A 19157-nucleotide genomic window follows, 5' to 3' on the forward strand; every position below is an offset into this window, starting at 1 on the left:
ATGGACCTCTCCTGATGCAAATAAAATTGTCTAATCATACTAAAAACTCACGGTAAAAATGAGTCCTAGTACTAAAGAGATTAATATAACTACTACCATCATCTTCTAGTTGAAAAAAAAAGGAAAGGGAAAGAGCTTATGATTGATGTGCTAGGAAAGAAAAAAAAAACCTTTCCCTCTTCTTACTTCCCGCTGAAAAAAAAAATGTATTTAGGATGGAAGTTAGTATTTTATGATGCATAAGAGAACTCAACTCCCTGACGTGCTTCAGAAGATGGAAATGTATTAGAGCGTGAGGATGCAGAGAAAAGATGGGATGAGGCCCTTGAGAAGTTGTTAAATGAGAGGAGCGAGTGCAGCGGTAATAGGATAAACGGGAGTTAAGAGTGTGAAAGTTGAGGAATACAAAAATGCTGATCGGTTTGGAGAGTCTTGAGTTAATGAAGTGCTGAAGGAAAGTCACTTCAAGTACGTGAGATTAAACAGGAATCAAAGGGCTACGAAAAAAAGGAGAAGGGAAAGGACAAAGTTAAATTAGAGTAAAAAAAAGAAAGATAAGAGAAAACAATGGTAACACTAAATGGAACTGAACCGGAAAATATAACAAAAAATCAAACACTACGAAACCAAAGCTAAAAGTAAAGGTAAATTTTGAAATGGTCCAGTTCGTTCGGCTACAGTAATGAATTAAGGTAATGTGTGCAGAGAATACCAGGAAGCTTGCGTAGTATAGATTCCATACTTGTGAGGCTCATGTAAGTATAGATTGTGCAAAATTATAACAGAAATGGGAAAGGAATTAGTGACAGGTGGAAAATACTATCAAGATGTGGATTCTCTTGAAGGCTAAGTTCAGGTTCGTTAAAGGAAAGTTAGCATAGGAAAGTTTACGTTTTTCAGGTTATTTGACATTAGATTCATAAGTAGAAATTAAATATGCAATAATCCTGAATTTGAGAGCCTATATTTCTCTGATAATTGCCAAAATGTTCCTGCATGAGAGAGCAAAAGATACACACACGAAAAAAAAGAGCGTTTTGACTATAAACTGCCAATTGATCCAGCGATACGAATCTTGGGTATTACAAGGATACAGGCTTCAACATTGCACTTCAAAACGGAGAGCACAGTTATGTTGCAAGTGTGACAGTTTTACACATAGGCTGAACGGAGGCGTTTTGAAAAGTAAGAAAAGCTTTTACTATACGACAGCAAGTATTGTGAAAGGGCAGAGAGAGAGAGAGAGAGAGAGAGAGAGAGAGAGAGAGAGAGAGAGAGAGAGAGAGAGAGAGAGAGAGAGAGAGAGAGAGAGAGAGAGAGAGAGAGAGAGAGAGAGAGAGAGAGAGAGAGAGAGAGAGAGAGAGAGAGAGAGAGAGAGAGAGAGAGAGAGAGAGAGAGAGAGAGAGAGAGAGAGAGAGAGAGAGAGAGAGAGAGAGAGAGAGAGAGAGAGAGAGAGAGAGAGAGAGAGAGAGAGAGAGAGAGAGAGGATATTGTTCAATAAAATTCGTTTACGACAGGGATTTGTGACCTGACCTGGGCCTCGTTGTTTCAAAATATTCAGGAACCGGCGAAGTGAGCAAAATATGAAATCATGGAGCAAGCAGAAGGAAAGTCAGGGTCACAATACTAAGAGGAAATGTCACAAGAGCCGCTGGTTGTACTTATAGAACCTGATAGGAGGGAGTGAGAGAAGAAATCTAAGAAAGTAAAGGAGAGAAATGTCATGAAGTGAAATATATAGAGAGAGCTTCAGAGTGAGGTGGGAGAGCCATGAACGGTGACAAACAACAATTTTCGGAGGCATTGCAAAGTTAGCTGCTGTGAGTGTTCAGTAAAGCACAACAAATTAGGTAGAAGATTAAATACATATAAATTTTTAAGAAATTAATAAGAGAGGAACAAATACAAACCGGGAATTCAACAGAGTAAACAAAGACATATATAGTTCGAAGAGTTAGAGATTTCCTGAAAACGATTGGAGTGTTCTAGACAAGCAGAGAAAAGGGAAAGATGAAAGAGTATTAGATCATTCATACATCTAAAGAGAGGGGTGGAAAGTGGAGGGAAAACGCCTCGTGCAGGGTGAAGAGAGAGTGGTATGGAGTCACTGGACCACGTAGGCTGACGGATGCTGGTGATACGTGGGGAGGAGTGAGCTGGAAGGACGTGGCTCGTATGGTGAGGCAACTTGCTGATATCTAGGATGTGCTGTGAAATATGAAACAGATAGATTGAACTGCTGCTTATAAGCGTGTGACTCGCTGGCTGGCAGTGGGAGAACTTAAACGTAAAGAATATTGAGTAAAAGTAAAGGATGACACGAAAAATATATATATACAGGAAATTAAAAAGAGAATGTTATGTTGGGATCACAAGGCACAAAAATAACTACCTCAAAAATGCAAAAAAGTACTTAATGTGATGGACAAAAGTGAGCGAATATATATATATATATATATATATTTTTTTTTTTTTTCTTTTTTTTTTTTTTTACCATGTGGGCTTTTCACGGGATTTTATGGGCTAAAGGGGATACATTTTGGGGGTAGCTCCTATCTCAAAACCCACCCGCTAGGAAACCGTTAACCCGAGTGAGGAAGCCTAACCTACACTCGGACTGTGGTCAGGATTCGAACCCATGCGCTTGGAGACGCCTCGGACCACAAAGCACGCATGGTTCCACTGTACCACGTAGCTGTCACAAGTATATTGCACTCTTTTTATATACCTAGTGATTCTTTTCAGTTTTATCTTGGTCGTTCAGTTCGTATAAATTATAGAATACTTTAATTTGTCATCATTTTTCAAAGCGCTAGGAAATAATACTGAGGCACACGTATGAATGTAAAAATAATACTCCCACAGAGAAACTACTGAAGTTCATCATTAAATTCGAAAAGAGAGGATAAGTAAACAGTGAATTACCTCAGGAGAGTAATACTAAAGAGGAGAGTATTGGAGAAGAGATCGTTATAGTTTAAACAGGAGAAGAAGACCATGCTCATAAAAAGGATGACGTATATGAAGTAGAATAGAGAAAGCAAGGATGACCAAAATGACAAAACAAAAAGTAGATGAGGCAACGCAGGACTGAGAGGAATGGGTGAAGCTCATAAGGAACAGGGACCACGTATGAAGAGGACTGAAGATAAAGCAAAGAGGGCTGTACGATACGATGAAGACCAAGAACATGTGAATCATTACCACTTTTCTGCTGTGTTCAGAGAAGTGGCCAAACACAACGCTCTGACAAGGGAAGGTAGGCTTATCACTGTCTACACGTCACAGGGCACTACTGACAGACATTTACGGCCAGTACAGGCTCAACTATCACGCTGCTAATGATGAACGTGACTCGACCCAGAGGGGAAGACTTCTGGTGAGTTAAAGTGACGCTAACCATTGCCAACATCCGTGTTTGTGCTGTGATGTTTGCCTTACCAACCATCCACACAATGACGCATGAGTCTTGAGCTAAACCAGACAAAACTTTCAATAGGTAAGTGAATAATAAAAAATAAGTAAATCACATATGACTCATTAGTGGGAGAAAATGAGACTAACACTGAGGCCTCTCTCGATTTCCTGCACACGTCTTTTTCTTTTCTTGTGTCTCTTCCGGGCAATACAGGCGTGTAACCCTAGAGGTATCACGCTGCTGACTGAGATAATGATGTGTGTGTGTGTGTGTGTGTGTGTGTGTGTGTGTGTGTGTGTGTGTGTGTGTGTGTGTGTGTGTGTGTGTGTGTGTGTGTGTGTGTGTGTGTGTGTGTGTGTGTGTGTGTGTTGAGGCGAGAGAGGCAAGGCGAGGAATACTGCTCAATTTACGACACGAGCTCAGAAAGTGTATATGATTTCGTTTAATCCCTTCGCAACCATTTACGATTTTTCTAGTTGAAACCCAATCAAGTAAACAAAAGAGCGGAATAATAAAACTCAGATTATGGTAAATGAAAAAAAAAACTTGTTAACAGACGAACGACTGCTGTATAATTCACATTAATTATTTATTCATCAACCAATAAGGAAAATGTTTAATGCATTTAATCAATTCCAAAGCCGCAGGTATGAAATTTCTACTCTAGCGGGGCGAAGGTACACACTGTCTCTGAAATATTAATCAGAAATACACCGGAGAAAGGTGAGGAAACAGAAGCGAGGTTGAGGTTAAGGTGATGAGGGAGATAGAAGATTATGGTCAATATCAACTATGAAATGGAGAAACTGCGAGCAAATAAAAAAAGAATACCTTGCAATTGGAGTTATTAGAGGAAACAGTTGAAGTACAAGATAGGGAACACAGGGAGAAGCAGGGAAAGGGAAGTGAAGGCGGAACAACAACTAATAACTGGTAGGATATTAAGTGCACAGGCAGAGTGAAATTACCCCTGTAGCAGTAGTGTCAATATCAGTGAAGTATGACGTCAAATGAGGCACGAATATCTGAAAATGACAATAGATCTCAGACACATAACTCACACATAAACTACAAGACACACAACCTGCACCAAATACACTCTTCCTAAGTCTTAAAAAAATGTGTGGAGAAAAACGCTTACAGTTCATCATCTTAAGTGAAATAAGTCCTATACCAACAGTGTCAAAATTATGCAAGTACGACGCCACACGAGACAAGAATATTTTAAACTTGAAAGTGGCATGTCTTAAGAAAATATGTGGATAAAAATCGTTTACAGTTAATTTCACGACGTGTTTCCATAATCTTGCTATTTGGTGATAGATAATATACAGCTTCAGAAACGTGGGTAGGTGATCAAAATAGTGAAGACTCTGTCCATTAATCCTCTGACCTCCATAGACTACTCCTAGTGTCAATAAAATGGTCTAATCGTACACAAATTTCATAGTAAAAATGCATCCCAGTATTGAAGGAATTAATGGAAATGCTTTAAAGGGAAAACAAAAAAGATACGAGGTAGCCAAAGCACCACGGAAGCGTTTACAGAGATGGAATAGCTGAAAATATTGCATGGAGGTATTGACCGGTTCATTAATAGGTCTGTATTAATAGATGATCTAATTATCCTTTAAGCTGTAACTCATTTCATTCAATCTAAACTCTCCCTACACGCGATATTCATTACGGTACTGGGGTGACGATAATGAAAGCAATAAAACTCCCGTGATGAGGGTGACGATCGTGATGATGATGATGATGATGATGCCAGACCGAGAGAGAGAGAGAGAGAGAGAGAGAGAGAGAGAGAGAGAGAGAGAGAGAGAGAGAGAGAGAGAGAGAGAGAGAGAGAGAGAGAGAGAGAGAGAGAGAGAGATTACCTGGATAAAAGAATAAGGCGAGGTGAAAAGAGAAAGAGAGGCAGGTGTCAGGTAAACAAGTGAGCCGTGAGCAAGGAAGGGACAATACTGCTACTTTACGAACGTCTGTATTGGCAGGACCATTACAGTAGAAAAGAGTGAGACTGCTCAGAGAGAGAGAGAGAGAGAGAGAGAGAGAGAGAGAGAGAGAGAGAGAGAGAGAGAGAGAGAGAGAGAGAGAGAGAGAGAGAGAGAGAGAGAGAGAGAGAGAGAGAGAGAGAGAGAGAGAGAGAGAGAGAGAGAGAGAGAGAGAGAGAGAGAAGCAAAATAAAATTCATTCCTTCCTTCGCTCAATTTCACGATCCAAAGCAACGAGTTAACAAGAGGCTTCCAATCTGAACCAATTTCACCTCACACGCTTGACTTTCGTGCCTATGTTAAAAAAAAGTGAAGTAAATACCAGCTTTCGTCACTAAATATATAAATAGTGACATGTGCGGATACAGACACGCACAATTATTCTTTTTCCGTGAATATTCATATCTATTTATTATTTCATTTCATCTATCTATTCATTTTATTATTTTGCAGGTTGATTCTTTCTCTCTATCTTCAGTGTTGCTCTTCTGATGGTTTGAGGCACACATTTGAGTCACCTGCATATGGACCTCCAGCACAGGAAAAGAGAAAACATATTTGTATTTCACGTTGGATCCGTTATTGCTGCAAGAGATCCCAGTAAATACCCCGCAGAAGTTGTTGGTGGCGTTATGGCTGCCTGCTATAGTCTGACTACGCATCTCATCATTATTCCTCACCAATAAAAGTGAACCTCACCTCATCTCATTTCACTTCACCTCATCTCATCTCACCTCACCGCACCACAACTCCTAAGTCGCTGATGCATTCTTTCCCAACAACTTCAATAGAGAACCAAGCTACATACTTCACATGAGAGGGTGTAAGTCCCTGCCTAGTGAACCTTCAATGTACAGTGTATATATTTATGTTCACACAAGTTTCTATTGGTTTCTGGAAATGGGTCGCTATCAAGGAGTATTATGACTCTGAAAAATAGGAAGAGGAAGCCTGCGGAGGGCGCCATCTCCTGCGGAATACTGCCCACAACGAATTGCGTCGTATGTCATCAGGTACGAGAGAATATTTCACTTCGAGTAGAAAATCTTCTATAAACATAAGACAAAGACGGCGAGGCGGTGAAAAGGACAAGGAGTGGAGAGGGAGGGAGGGAGAGAGAGTGTGTAAGATGTGATGGTAAAACAAAACTATCTGTTGCTTTCAAGACAGTAAATTGTCTTATCACAATACACTGTACATAACGACTACGGCCGTGTCGTTGTAATAATAATACAAATGATGATAATAACAGTAATAATAATGATGATGATAATGATAATAATAATAGTAATAATGATGATGATAATAATAATAATAATAATAACAATAATAATAATAATAATAATAATAATAATAATAATAATAATAATAATAATAATAATAATAATAATAACAATAATAATATAATAATAATAATAATAATAATAATAATAATAATAATAATAATAATAATAATAATAATAATAATAATAATAATAATAATAATAATAATAATAATAATAATAATAATGAAAATGATAATACTAATAACAATAATGAATTAGACATTTTCATCAGGTCCATGCGTGTTGTGGTTCGCGCCCTCCCTTGCTCACACCACACCGCCTCCCTCCAAGTAATACAAAGGGAAGGAAACTAACACCCCTCAATGTTTACTGCATATAATGCATCACAACGAGAGAGAGAGAGAGAGAGAGAGAGAGAGAGAGAGAGAGAGAGAGAGAGAGAGAGAGAGAGAGAGAGAGAGAGAGAGAGAGAGAGAGAGAGAGAGAGAGAGAGAGAGAGAGAGAGAGAGAGAGAGAGAGAGAGAGAGAGAGAGAGAGAGAGAGAGAGAGAGAGAGAGAGAGAGAGAGAGAGAGAGAGAGAGAGAGAGAGAGAGAGAGAGAGAGAGAGAGAGAGAGAGAGAGAGAGAGAGAGAGAGAGAGAGAGAGAGAGAGAGAGAGAGAGAGAGAGAGAGAGAGAGAGAGAGAGAGAGAGAGAGAGAGAGAGAGAGAGAGAGAGAGAGAGAGAGAGAGAGAGAGAGAGAGAGAGAGAGAGAGAGAGAGAGAGAGAGAGAGAGAGAGAGAGAGAGAGAGAGAGAGAGAGAGAGAGAGAGAGAGAGAGAGAGAGAGAGAGAGAGAGAGAGAGAGAGAGAGAGAGAGAGAGAGAGAGAGAGAGAGAGAGAGAGAGAGAGAGAGAGAGAGAGAGAGAGAGAGAGAGAGAGAGAGAGAGAGAGAGAGAGAGAGAGAGAGAGAGAGAGAGAGAGAGAGAGAGAGAGAGAGAGAGAGAGAGAGAGAGAGAGAGAGAGAGAGAGAGAGAGAGAGAGAGAGAGAGAGAGAGAGAGAGAGAGAGAGAGAGAGAGAGAGAGAGAGAGAGAGAGAGAGAGAGAGAGAGAGAGAGAGAGAGAGAGAGAGAGAGAGAGAGAGAGAGAGAGAGAGAGAGAGAGAGAGAGAGAGAGAGAGAGAGAGAGAGAGAGAGAGAGAGAGAGAGAGAGAGAGAGAGAGAGAGAGAGAGAGAGAGAGAGAGAGAGAGAGAGAGAGAGAGAGAGAGAGAGAGAGAGAGAGAGAGAGAGAGAGAGAGAGAGAGAGAGAGAGAGAGAGAGAGAGAGAGAGAGAGAGTTCCGATGGACACTTCTCCCACTACTGTCTTCTAAAGCCACACAAGCGCGCTTCTCTAAACAATACTTACGGATCCAAATACGCTTCCGTGTCTGCGTGTCGAGGCAGGAATGAGCCGCTGCCTTCGTACTTGCAGGAAGAATTGCCAGAGTGAGGAGGTAGTTGAAATATGTCTATATGTAATAAATAAGAATTTCATGATTGTATTTGTTCTTACCATCCACAAAAATGAATTTCTTTAAGGCGAAAGAAAGGTACATCAAGTAGGAACTAAACTAAGAAAAAAAATATAAAAGTTTCGAGTACCAAAAATGTATATCTACAAAGAAAATAAAATACTGGCAGTCATGAACTAAGAGAAAAAATAATAAAAGAATATAGCAGTCATCATGCAGCAAGATGTTTATGGTTTACAATAACGCTAAATCTCTTTTTAGTATCAGGTGCATTTTGCATTTCCATATATTTTTAGCAGGCACCGCAGCCCGCCACTCCCTTCCCGTCCTCATTACACGGCCACTTTAAATGCATTACTCTGACCGACGCTTCCCCGCCTGGAGCTGCTCCTTATCAGGGGAATATTGGAGGCTGCAACCCGTGATTGGCTTCAGTAATGTAGGGTCGTGCTGGATATTTTGCATGAGTGGAATGGCTGTGGTGTGATGCGCTGTGGTGTGGTGTGGTATTGTGTGGTGTGGTGTGGTGTGGCGTTGCGGGATAATGTGCATTGAAAGAAGAAGAAGAAGTAGTAGTAGTAGTAGTAGTAGTAGTAATTGTTGTTGTTGTTGTTGTTGTTGTTGTTGTTGTTGTTGTTGTAACAGCTTGAATGACTAACTACAATAAAAATGTCATCATTCTCATCAACAACAACAACAGTAAAAGCAAAAGCAGATGCGGCCGCGATTGTTACTGTTGTTGTTGCTGTTATTGTTGTTGATAGAGTCGTGGTTATTCGAGTTGTTATAGTTGTCACTGCTACTGATACTGTCTCCTTTGGTAGTCGTGATAACTAGAGGAATGGAGAGGTAGGAAGCACACAGGTGACTAACAACAGTGACCCCATCAGTGCATGACGAAATTAAACACATAATAATTAAGCGTATTTCTTTTAGCACTTGCTCTTAATTGATACGAAAGCAAAACAAGTGTCAAAAAATATCTTTACACGAATTGCATATCATTCGAAACAGGAAATGCAAGAAATAAAAAAGGCATAGTAAGGGAAGACTAAAAAAAAAAAAAAAATTCGTAAAGGTTTGAACACGGTTTTTACAGTTTGACTTTAGCACGTCTGCTGTCTCGAAATGTTTGTACAAAGAATTCTTTCACACATTATTAGTTTTTTTGCAGGAGGAGGAGGAGGAGGAGGAGGAGGAGGAGGAGGAAGAGGAGGAGGAGGAGAAGGAGGAGGAGTTAAAAGATACAGAAAATCATGAGAGGCATGAGAGATAAAGATAGCGGTGATGATAGGTTGATAATAGCAGTGATGATAGCAGGATATGATCCAGACAACAATCAGTGAAACGCTCCTGAAGTAAAAATAGCAGAAATGTGAAAACCTGCATACATTTGTCAATTGCAGAGTGATCAAGTTTTAATGACGGACAAGTTCAGTAAAAAAATCAAACCTAAAACAATGGGATTGTCTGTAACTTCTCTCTCTCTCTCTCTCTCTCTCTCTCTCTCTCTCTCGTAAAGGAATAAAACAGATGAGAATTTGTTTTTCCTCAATTTTGCAGTGTGTGTGTGTGTGTGTGTGTGTGTGTGTGTGTGTGTGTGTGTGTGTGTGTGTGTTTCATATATTTCACCACTGTATTTAACTTATGCTTGTAAAAAAATCATTTGAAAAACAATACATAACAAGTATGGAAATGAAGCTAACATACTACAAAGAACAAAGGTGTCGGTACACAAAGGCAGCTGGAGTTTTCATAGGAAAAGGTGGAAGCAAGTGCACCAAAAATACCCAGGCACTGAAAGGAATCTGCGAAAAACCAGAGGAGATAAATTCAGTGGATCGACAGGGTCATCAGAACCATATGTTACCCGGAGAGATTTTCTGACCATCTCCCAAATAGCCCCGATTACACCAAACGCCCTCATGCCTTTTTATTTTGCCAATGAATTAACTTTGTCTTGCACTTCCTTTAACACCTTAATTACCTGGTCCTTGGACGATTCTATTCTTTTAAGACATCGTTTTTAACCTCTTAACTACTGGGACAAATTTTTACTATGATTTTTGAGTGTGATTAGATGGTTTTATTTACTTTAGGAAGGCTCTATGGAGGCTAGAAGATTTACAGCCACAGTCTTCAGTATTTCAATCCCCACAAAGGTTTATGAAGCTGTATAAAATCACCAAATAGTAAGCAGAATATATATAAAAACGTGTCGTAGTATTGAAGGGGTTAAATGCTTCATAAAATAGGAGGTTATGGGAAGTCTGTATATGCTATTAGCTACTAAATAACACCAATTAGAGAGAGCTGTTTTGGCTGTTGGTCTTTTTCGCATTTCGACAATTTCTAACTTTTATATTTCCCGTTTCTTTCCAGGTATGCTTCCTAATTAGGGAGCGCCGAAAGACAAATCAGTGTGAGGTCTGTAGAGTCGCCCAGGTTGGAATCCCTTTACGATCAACTTTACTAGAAGTGATAAGTAAGTAGGTCATTATGTATTTTTCTTTTATTTGGTTTTAAGTAGCTGTAACCTATTTTGTTCAAGCACATAAGGAGAAATAGGTACTGTCCTGGTAAGTAAGCTGGTCATTATGTATTTTCCTTTAAGTCGTTGGTAAAGCTTTTTTTTTTTTAAGCGCATAAGAAATAAGGGCTGTCCTGGTAAGTAAGCTGGTCATTATATTTTTTTCCTTTGTTTTAAGTAGTTTATAGACCTTTTTTTTCAAGCACATCAGAAGAAATGAAAGCTGTTGTGGGAAGTAAGCTGGTCATTATGTATTTTTCCTTTGTTTTAAGTAGTTAGTAAATCTCTTTTTTTTTTTTTTTTCAAGCACATCCAAGTAAATAGGGGCTGCCGTACATAACCTAACTAGTGTGGATTGGGAAGAGGCTTAATGGGCGGACCTGACCTCCTACCGCCGTAAATTTAGCGCGGTATTTATTGGGTTCCATTCAGCTGAGTGGACTGATCGCCATCTCGACGTGCCGGCCACACATCAAGTCCAGGCGCCATTTATTCCCTGCAGGAAGAAGCCACGTTACTGCTCTTACTATATTCTGTATCGCCAAATGTTACTATAATTTTGTAACATATCACGGTAACTCTGCTCGTGACTTGTCTTGTAAACTAGCTTTGTATTTCTACCAAAACTGTTGATTATTTGTAAAGTAATAGATTATCCAAATAAATAAAATCAGGTACCATGCAAATAATTTTCAGTTTTTTATAAGAAAGGTGTAAATTCGTCCATTTCTTAAACAGAAGTTGGGTACATGAACAAATCAGTGAGCGAGAGCATGAATCAAGCGGCAGTGTTACGTTTCTGTGGCCCTAAGCACGAAAAGCATTGTGGCAGAGGTGAGGAAACAGAGTGTGGTGATAAGGGCTCGTCCAGGTATTCTCGTTAATTAGAGATAAAAAAATTCTCGTAATTCGCCTCAGTGCCTTTTGTAAATTACGTAACGTCAGCTCAGGATAAATTTGTCCGTCCGTGTCTGCCTTTTTGTTGAATTGAAAATATGTTAAGTTCGATTTGGAATGCTATCTGTGTCTTGGTGATTCGTAAGAGGGTGTCTTTGTGATCTAGAGCTGTATATCTTAGAGATTTGGAAGTGGACGGCGTGGTAGTAAGGAAATGATTCTTCTTACCTCTTCAGTACTGTGACGGATTTTTACTTTAATTTTGAGGGTATAATTATACGATTTTATTTGCATTAGGAAGGATGTGTGTAGGTCAAAAATTTAATGGCAAGAGTGTTCACTATTCTAATCCCAAAATATGTCTTTGACGCTGAATAAAATAGCCAAATAGCAAGCAGAATGAATATAAAAATGCGTCCTGGTACTGAGAGGGTTAATTTTATAAAGTGAAAAGTAGAATGGAGAATTTACAAATCCCACAATTCTTATCCCTTTTTAACAGTTACCGAGTCTTGTGTCCTGGTGTGGAGGCTGGTGCGAGAAATGGCTCCTGGTGAAAATGTAAAGCTAGGAAATAAAAAAAGAAAAAAAAATCATTATGGCAGTGAGGTTTTACAGGTGGACGGCGGGCAAAAGCAGGGCGGCGCGGCAGCAAACACTGGTGCTTTATGGGACGTGGCTCTCACCTCTACTTTGTTTCCAAATGGGCGGCCTCGCGCCAACATTACTTAAGGCGCTGGATTGCTTCCTCTGGTTCGGGTGTTATTTTGCTTGCTTAGCTTGTTATTCCCGACAGTATAATGATTTCCTGCAGTCACCATCATTACCTGCTATTCACTGGCGACACACGACAAGAAACCGCAAAGAACTAAGAATAAGTTGAGATTTATGAAGTTTTAACGGCAATTACGAGTATGATGACAGAACTGCTTGGAACCACTAGGAATCGAAAACAATTTTAAAGTTTATTGCGTTTTGATGACAGTGATAGCAAAACAAGCCTAAAACCGCAAAGAACTGAGAATAAGTTATGGTTTATGAAGTTTTGACGGCAATTATGATGACAGAACTGCTTGAATCTACTAGGAATCAAAAACAATTTAAAGTTTATTACGGCAGTGATGCCAAAACAAGCCTGAAACCGAATGAAACTGATATAAGAGATTAAGGTCCTTGCACGGGAAGTTTCGACATATATGACAACTAAACTGATGACAAAACTGCTCTCGACAAGAAAATGACGCCAAAGAGGTTCAGGAAACGCAACGCACCAATACGGGCGGCTTTTGAGGGGAGAACAGCTACCCAGAAAGGCTGCTAGGGAAAGGGAAAGCCTTGTAACGCCTGCAAGGGAACTCCACCTACCACTAATGGCTCGCCCCCGCCTGAGACCCACTGTCTTTCTTTATAATGACACCACTAAAGTCCTTAATGAGAGGTTCATAAAAGTAAGAGCCAATAATGGTCTGTGTGTTTAGAACTGGTGTGTGTGTGTGTGTGTGTGTGTGTGTGTGTGTGTGTGTGTGTGTGTGTGTGTGTGTGTGTGTGTGTGTGTGTGTGTTATAGTGTTTACCCGTGCTCGTTTTTGCGTGCCGGCCAGCATGTGTATGTGTCCATGAATTATTGCTGCGCATGCATATATTAATACTCAATTGCGCTCGCCTCATGGAAATCATACGCGGGAGAGCCAGTCTGTGTGCAAAGGTAGGCACGAATTCCATGAACACCAACCAGTTGTGACATTCAGCGTTCGCGTAGCACACAGACACGGACGACAAAAAAAAAATATCACCAAGCCACAAAACATAAGAACCATCCCAAACTCGCTATTAACTCTCCAATTCATAGTCAAATTCTGAAAGCAAATGACGCCTGAATATTCATGAGCACCAGATAAGAGCCTCCCATCTGGCAATGTTGGGGGCGAGATTTCACCTTTACACAGCGCGGGAAAATCTTACATGTGCCAAAACCAATTTCCAGCATCACAGCGCCTCTCTCCGATAAACATATTCCCTCGCAGAGCATCGAAAAGGACGACCCAGCGAGAGAGAGAGAGAGAGAGAGAGAGAGAGAAATACGATATGGAAAGGAAGAAAGGATAAAATCGAGGTTGGCATGTAAAAAATGAAACATTTAAGAAAGGGATGGGTAGTAGAGAGAGAGAGAGAGAGAGAGAGAGAGAGAGAGAGAGAGAGAGAGAGAGAGAGAGAGAGAGAGAGAGAGAGAGAGAGAGAGAGAGAGAGAGAGAGAGAGAGAGAGAGAGAGAGAGAGAGAGAGAGAGAGAGAGAGAGAGAGAGAGAGAGAGAGAGAGAGAGAGAGAGAGAGAGAGAGAGAGAGATCCAAGCCAGCGTTTATAATTCTATGTGAAAACAAAAGAATTTACTGGAGAAAAATATGAACATCCTCCCTTTTCTCCCTACCTGGAAAAAATATGAAGGCAAAATTTTGAATCTTTACTTTTCCCCTTCAAAAAAAATAAAGAAAAAATGAAAGAAAAAGAAAAAAAAGGGGAAGGCAGCGAGGGGAGCAAAAATCTATAAAATAATTTGAATTTTTGAGGGGAAATTGTTGCAATGGATTCCTCAAATTCATTTATTTTTATGAAGTTGGAATACTTACTGGGGTTATAGGACGCAACACCACGTTAGCTCTCTTTGATCTTCCTCGGCGGCGACATCACACACACACACGCACACACACACACACACACACACACACACACACACACACACACACACACACACACACACACACACACGCGCGGGTGGGATATGTATCAGATATTGAATTCAAGAGTTCCATCTAAAGTCTCTCTCTCTCTCTCTCTCTCTCTCTCTCTCTCTCTCTCTCTCTCTCTCTCTCTCTCTTCTTCGATGCCATCCCTTTCTTGATTTTTTTTCTCTTTTGCGTGCCAGCACCAATTCTCTCAATTCTTTCTTCCCACCTTTCAATGCAGTCTCTCTCTCTCTCTCTCTCTCTCTCTCTCTCTCTCTCTCTCTCTCCATCCTGTCTGTTTCCTCTCCTTCACTATCTTTTCCTGTCGGCCACTTCTATTCCCTTTCTCTCCCTTCCTTCTTCACTTTTTCCTCCTTTCGTTCCTCTTTCCTTCCTCGAGACGTAACTTGGGAAAATTATGCGTCTGGGCCTGTGTAATTCTCTCTCGCAAAAGTGTATATATAAATCCAGAATAATGAATGATGCTCCTTCATGGCTCTGCAATTAACTGGATGCATAGGGAAAGGCATTAGCTTTTTGGAAGATGTTGGCGAGCGTGCGTGTCAACCTGCTGAAAAGAATAACAGTCACCACCCCCATTACACCATACCACTAATGCTACAGCCCATGTGGTGGTGATGGTGGTGGTGTTGCTGGTCTTTCTACGACTGTTATTACTATAGGTACTACTACTACTACCACTACTATTACTACTACTACTATTACTATTACTACTATTACTAATAACAAGAATACTGATGCTAATGTTAATACGTAATAACAGTGGTTGTAATAATAATGATGATAATGATAAAAAAAATAATGAGAATAAGAACAATATTCGTAATTATAAAATGGAAGAGAACAGGAAAAAGAACGAAAAAAGAAAATAACAAATATTATAAAAAAAAACAAGACCTGACGATAAACTAAAAAAAAAAAAAAAAACCAGCTACAATATTAATTAATCGCAGTACAAACAGAAGGATTTCTCACCATCTCCCCAGACAAGGACCTATAAAAAACACACATTGTATCGTGCATCTAAAATTCCGCCACTAAACAGCACACACGAACGCTGGCCGGGAAAATCATTGATCACCACGTTACCCTCCTCTACTTCACTTCCTCCTCTCCCTCCTCTCCCTCCTGTTCCCCTAATGCAGCCGTGAGAGCGCGGGTGGACTGCCAGGGACGAGGAGCAGGGGAAAAGAAAAAGAGGTGGAGAAGGCGGGGAATAGAAAGAAGGTCGAGGTGAGGAGAGAGGACAAAGAGAGAGAGAGAGAGCAAGGCACAGAGAGTCGAGAGAACAACTCCAGGAGAGAGAGAGAGAGAGAGAGAGTATTTGACATAGAGAGTTTGAGCTTTGAGAGTGAGAGAGAGAGAGAGAGAGAGAGAGAGAGAGAGAGAGAGAGAGAGAGAGAGAGAGAGAGAGAGAGAGAGAGAGAGAGAGAGAGAGAGAGAGAGAGAGAGAGAGAGAGAGAGAGAGAGAGAGAGAGAGAGAGAGAGAGAGAGAGAGAGAGAGAGAGAGAGAGAGAGAGAGAGAGAGAGAGAGAGAGAGAGAGAGAGAGAGAGAGAGAGAGAGAGAGAGAGAGAGAGAGAGAGAGAGAGAGAGTCTTCCCCCTTCCTCTCTCCACTCAGAAGCAACTATCGTCTATATTTTCGTGACCCTGCCATTAGGTCGCATGAAAGGAAGGAAGGAAGGAAGGAAAGATCAAGGAAGGGAGGGAGGGAGGGAGAGAGGGAAGGAGGCAGGAATGAATGAATGAATGAATGACGGAAGGAAGGAAGGAAGGAAGGAAGAAAGGAAGAAAGGAAGGAAGGAAGGAAGGAAGAAATGAAGGAAGGAAGGGAAAGAGAAGGGAAGGGAAGGGAAGGGAAGGGAAGAGAAAGGAAAGGAAGGGAAAAGGAAGGAAAAAGAAGCAAATTTACTAGAAAAAAAAGTGATGAAAGGAATGAGAGAGAGAGAGAGAGAGAGAGAGAGAGAGAGAGAGAGAGAGAGAGAGAGAGAGAGAGAGAGAGAGAGAGAGAGAGAGGAGTAAATACAGAAGGGACGAAGGTAGGAGGAAAAAAAAACCGGATAGGAGAGGAGGTAGGGAAGAAAAAATGGATGAAAATACTACACAGAAGAAAAGAAAACGAAAGAAGGAAGGAAGGAAGAGAGGAAGGAAAGAAGGAAGGAAGAGAAGAATGCACGGAGAGATAAAGAAAGGAAGAAAAAAACAGTGAATGGGAATAATTTAGAAGTTAAGGCAGGAAGGGAAGGGGAAAATAGAGGGAGGCAGGAAATATGAAATGAGAATAAAATAACAAATGAATGAAGATGGGAAGGAGAGAGGGAAGAAAATGAGAAAGGGAGAGACGGGAGAAGAAGGAAAGGAAAAGGGGAAGGATGGGAAAAGAAGAGGAAAATAAACATGAAAATAGGAGAGAAATATGATAAAAACACAAAAATGAATAATAAACGACAAAATCATACAGGAACAAAGAAATAAGGGGACAAGGAATGAAATTAATAAAAAAAAAGAAAGAAAGGAGAGGACGGAAGGATAAGAAAAAGGACGGAAAGAAACGAGATGAAGGAAAGATAAAAGCAGAAAGATGAGAGAAGAAGGAGAGGAGAAAACACGGAATGAGAGCAATATAAAACCCTTCATGACATACCACGAAGGAAGACTTGGTGGTCCTCTACGTGCTTCCATCAAAACACCACCGCCTCGCCATCAGGTTCCGCACGATACGCCGATAGAAAACTCAACACGGAAGTGGAAAAAAAAAAAAAAACCTAATTCCCTTGAAACTTGAAAAAAAATGAAACTGAAACAGGAAAAATAAAAAAAATAAGACATGAAAATCCACACGGAAGGGAAAAATAAGAAAAACAAACGAAAAATATTAAAAAAACAAGTGAAAATCAACATGGAATGAGGAAAATGAAAGAAAAGACCAAATTCCCTTGAAACGTGAAAATAGAGAAGCAGAAACAGGAAAAGATAGAAATAAGACATGTGAATCACCACGGAAGGGGAAAATTATAAAAAAAATAACTTTAATTCCCTTGAAACATGAAAAAAAGTGAAACAGAAAGAGAAAAAATAAAAACAAGAAATGAAAATCAACACGGAAGGGGAAAATTCTAAAAAAACAACAATTTTAATTCCCTTGAAACATGAAAAAAGTGAAACAAAACAGGAAACAAAATAAAAACCAAAAAAAGAAACAACACGAAAGAGGAAAATGAAAAAAAAAAAAAGCCCTTGAAACATGAAAAAAAAGTTAAACAAAAACAGGGAAAACGAAAATAAAGAAAAAAAAAAACAAGACGTAGAGCGAAACAAAAAAGAAACGAGAACAACACATAAAGGCAGAAAAAGAATAAGGAAAACAAAAAAAGCAAGAGAAGCATTACTGAAATTAAAAAAGAAAGTGTTGTAAAAATATCCAACTCACAAAACAAGAAGAAAATAAAGAAATCTATATGCATGACTACCACGCGACAACAGAAGACACAGAACGAAAAAAAAAAAAGATAGAAATGAGGCAAAAATTTGGAATAAACAAACGCACACGGATGGAGACATGGCGAGAGAGAGAGAGAGAGAGAGAGAGAGAGAGAGAGAGAGAGAGAGAGAGAGAGAGAGAGAGAGAGAGAGAGAGAGAGAGAGAGAGAGAGAGAGAGAGAGAGAGAGAGAGAGAGAGAGAGAGAGAGAGAGAGAGAGAGAGAGAGAGAGAGCGTAACTTTCACACTCAGCACCATTCTGTCACGCCGCCACTACTCGTCCAGGTGAGGTTCGGAATAGGTCATCATCCTTCACCCAATTTACGAACCAGGTCACGAAAGTCAGGCGAGGCTGTGGTGAAGGTTGTGGCGCTGCATTGTGGTGTGGTGGTGGCGCAAGGACAGGTGTTGGGCGGGAGTGATTGGTGGTGATAGTGATGGCCAGTAGTGGTGTGGTGGTGAGAATAGTGGGAGTGATGATGTATTGTGATGGAGGGAAGGTGGTAGTGATGGTGGTGGTGGTGGTGAGCAGAGTCTGGCGTTTGGGATGAGCGTAGTAGTAGTGATATATGGAACAGTGATATATAGATCAATGATATAGAGAGATGAGTGGCGAACGAAGAGACTGCTCATCTTGAATCCTCTGCTGCACACGAGAGCACCTACGAACGCCCACATGCAAGCAGGAAGACACACGCACGCACACACAAACACAAAGACACACAAACACACAAATAGAACTACACACACACACAGAACCACACACACACACACACATACACAAACACAAACACACACACACACACACACACACACACACACACACACACACACACACACACACACACACACACACACACACACACACACACACACACACACACACACACACACACACACACACACACACACACACATGAATACCTGCATTGCATTACAGGATGCGGACAACTGTTCAAATCTAATATTAGAAGAGTTCAATAATTTTGTCTTACTCAGGGCTGTAATAATTTCATCCTGTTATCTATGACGTGTTCCATAAGAAAGCTCTCTCCCATTAGTGCGTCACGTTAATCTTACCTTCAGTTCTAGATAATGATTTCCACTAATCTTACATGCTACAAGGAAAGACTGTTTACTGAGCGTGAGCAAGTTGAATAACCATTTTAAGCACTTTAATAGCCCTTGTAAGTGAAGGAACCACTGAAACCTTCACTGTATTTTAGCGCTTTTATCTTTTAATGAATCGTATGGCGTGCGGCACAGAGGTATAGTGATTACGGAAATACTCGGTGTTTGCGGCGAGCTCTTAGCATAGTGGCTTA

General features: G+C 40.3%; 1 protein-coding gene across 1 annotated transcript in view; it reads left to right on the plus strand.

Annotated features, from left to right (window-relative positions):
* The window catches only part of LOC123515434 (putative neural-cadherin 2), a 367250-nt gene that overhangs the window by 144576 nt on the left and 203517 nt on the right, over window positions 1–19157 (plus strand). Inside the window, exon 2 of the mRNA XM_045273998.1 lies at window positions 10571–10673. The gene's annotated coding sequence lies outside the window, so the exon portion shown is untranslated. The remainder of the gene's footprint in view (window positions 1–10570; window positions 10674–19157) is intronic.

The sequence above is a fragment of the Portunus trituberculatus genome, chromosome 39, assembly GCF_017591435.1.
Source record: "Portunus trituberculatus isolate SZX2019 chromosome 39, ASM1759143v1, whole genome shotgun sequence".
Classification (NCBI taxonomy): domain Eukaryota; kingdom Metazoa; phylum Arthropoda; class Malacostraca; order Decapoda; family Portunidae; genus Portunus; species Portunus trituberculatus.